This window comes from Choloepus didactylus, chromosome 5, assembly GCF_015220235.1.
Source record: "Choloepus didactylus isolate mChoDid1 chromosome 5, mChoDid1.pri, whole genome shotgun sequence".
In the NCBI taxonomy this organism is placed as follows: domain Eukaryota; kingdom Metazoa; phylum Chordata; class Mammalia; order Pilosa; family Megalonychidae; genus Choloepus; species Choloepus didactylus.
The window spans coordinates 167,251,201-167,254,146 of NC_051311.1; the positions used below are offsets into that span (position 1 = coordinate 167,251,201).

The window sequence follows — 2,946 nt, forward strand, 5'->3', positions numbered from 1 at the left end:
CTAAGAGATTTCAAATAGAGATGAAACCTCATTCTGAAGGATATTCTTAGGCATTATATACATATCCCTTTTTAGTTTTTAGTGTATTGGAATAGCTAGAAGGAAATACCTTAAACTGTTCAACTATAATCCAGTAGCCTTGATTCTTGAAGATGATTGTATAACTATACAGGTTTACAGTGTGACCATGTCATTCTAAAAAACCTTGTGACTGACACTCACTTTAACCAGTGTATGGACCAATGAGTAAGAAAATGAAGACAAACAATAAAGAAAATAATAGTGGGGAAGAAGGGGTATGGGATGTTTTGGTGTTCTTTTTTGTTTTTATTCTTTTTTGGAGTAATAAAAATGTCCAAAAATTGATTGTGGAGCAGCGCAAAATGGTGGGATAGGGAGGTGTGAATTTAGTTAATCCTCTAGAGCAACTAGTAAATAGCCAGGGACAACAACAAATAGTCTGGAACAATTGTTGGGGGACATCTGTGACTGGACACATTTCATACACCAGTCAGGAATGGGTGGAATGGCTGAGATTAAAGCATAGAACTGTAAGTAAAGTTCCCCAAACTGCAGAGCTGGCACACCTCCCCCTCTGGTACCACAGGCTGAGTTGGAACACTTCCCTATGAGAAAAAGAATCAGTCTTCTAGGTGGTTTCAATTAACAAATCTGTGCTACTGAATGCAAGCTACCAGCACAGATAAACCCAGAGAGAGCTCAAAATACTGGGGAAAGGCTGTGTCCCAAGAAAAGTAGCACAGAGAACCAGATATCAACTCTGGTCAACTGGTAAAACTGGGGCTGGGGACTGGCTCTGACAAGAGGATTTCTTTCTTTCTTTCTTTCTTTTTAATTCTCCATTCTAAGTAGTTCATTAGAGAAAGCCTCAGGAATTTTCAATTATCAGTGCTGACCCAGGCAAGGGTGGAGTTAAGAGAGAGAGACAAAGGTGGAATTCAAGTGTAGGAGGTAACTCCTTAAAGGGTGTATCTTCCCTAAGAAAAGGTGGCAGGACTCAGCTGAAGTGGCAGCCCTCCCTCAGAGAATTCAGACCCAAGGGCATGGGGTAGGAAAAAAACAGAAACAACTTACGCTTGGCTTCTGACACCCTTGGCCCCTGAATGGAACAGGGTCAACTGAGAATTAAAGGCACTGCATATCTTTACACCAGCAGGATGCTGCAGGCTGACAAGCACCACCTGTGGGACAGTACAGGAAAAGCAAGAGTCTAGAGTGCTCACAGGAAAGTTGGAGAATCTGCTGGGTCTCATCCTCAGGGAAACTTGATACTGAATACACATTCCTCCTGAGACTTGGGCCCATCTGTTTTGGGACAATCTGACTGGGGTAATCAAGGGAACCAGATGCCTAGACAACAAAAAATTATGTCACTAGGAAAAATGAAGATATGGCCCAGGGAAAGGAAAAAACATAAATCTCAAATGAGATACAGGAGCTGAAACAACTAAATAAAGATGTTCAAAAAAATCTTCTAAATCAAATTAATGAGCTGAAGGGAAATGTGGCAAAAGAGTTGAAGGATATAAAGACACTAGTTGACCATAAAGAGGAATTTGTATGCTTGAAAAAAACAAATCACAGAACTTATGGGAATGAAAGGCAAAATAGAGAGAGGAAAAACAATGGAGACATACAACAGCAGATAAAACAATGGAGACATACAACAGCAAGGGCCATGTGAAGCTTTCTGACTTCGGCCTTTGCACAGGACTGAAGAAAGCACATAGAACAGAATTTTACAGGAATCTGAACCACTGCCTCCCCAGTGATTCAACTTTCCAGAACATGAATTCCAAAAGGAAAGCAGAAAACTGGAAAAGAAATAGACACAGCTAGCCTTCTCCACAGTAGTCATTCCTGACTACATTGCTCCTGAGATGTTCACACAGACTGGGTACAACAAGCTCTGTGATTGTTGGTTGCTTGGGGTGATCAGATATGAGACGCTCATTGGCTACTTACCTTTCTGTTCTGAGACCCCTCAAGAAACATATAAGAAGGTGATGAACTGGAAAGAAACTTTGACTTTTCCTCCAGAAGTTTCCATCTCTCTGAGAAAGCTAAGGATCTAATTTTGAGATTCTGCTGTGAATGGGAACATAGAATTGGAGCCCCTAGTGTTGAGGAAATCAAAAGTAATTCTTGGTTTTGAAAGCATTGACTGGGAACATATCAGAGGGAGACCTGTTGAAATTAAAAAAAAAAAAAAAAAAAAAAAAAAACATTGTTAATACCTCAAACTTTGATGAGTTTCCAGAATCTTAAGCCAACAGTGACCATAAGTAATCACCCTGAGACTGACTATAAGAACAAAGATTGGGTCTTCATCAATTACATGTACAAGCACTTTGAGGGCCTGACTTCATGGGGGTAGGGGGGGCAATACCTTCCTACACAAAGGCAGCAAAATAGTACACTTGTTTTGGAATCCTAAAGCAAGCAGAGTTCTTGGTACAACATCATATAGTGGTGTTGGTGGTTAATACATAAATACATGACTATACAGGGAACTTTCCACTGTTTACTTAAGATGGAATATACAGTGGGTGAGGAATGCCATCTTAAAAAAAATCGATTGATGAAGAAAACTTGAGGGCACTATATTGAGTGAAGTAAGTCAGACACATGAGGACAAATATTGCATGGTCTCACTGATATGAACTAATTATAATACGTAAACTCATAGACGTGTGCCAGTTTGAATGTATTATGTCCCCAAAATGCCATTATCTTTGATGCAGTCTTGTGTGGGCAGACATATTAGTGTTGATTAGACTAATTCTTTGAGTGCTTCCATGGATATGTGATCCACTCAACTGTAGATGATGACTCTGATTGGATGATTTCCATGGAGGTGTGGCCCCACCCATTGAGCATGGGCCTTGAGAAGTTTACCGGAGCACTATATAAGCTCAGACAGAA

At 40.3% G+C, this 2,946-nt stretch overlaps 1 pseudogene; it reads left to right on the forward strand.

The window, feature by feature from the left end:
• Positions 1–1,692: 1,692 nt before the first annotated feature.
• Positions 1,693–2,436, forward strand: LOC119534699 (annotated as a pseudogene).
• The last annotated feature ends 510 nt before the right edge of the window (positions 2,437–2,946 follow it).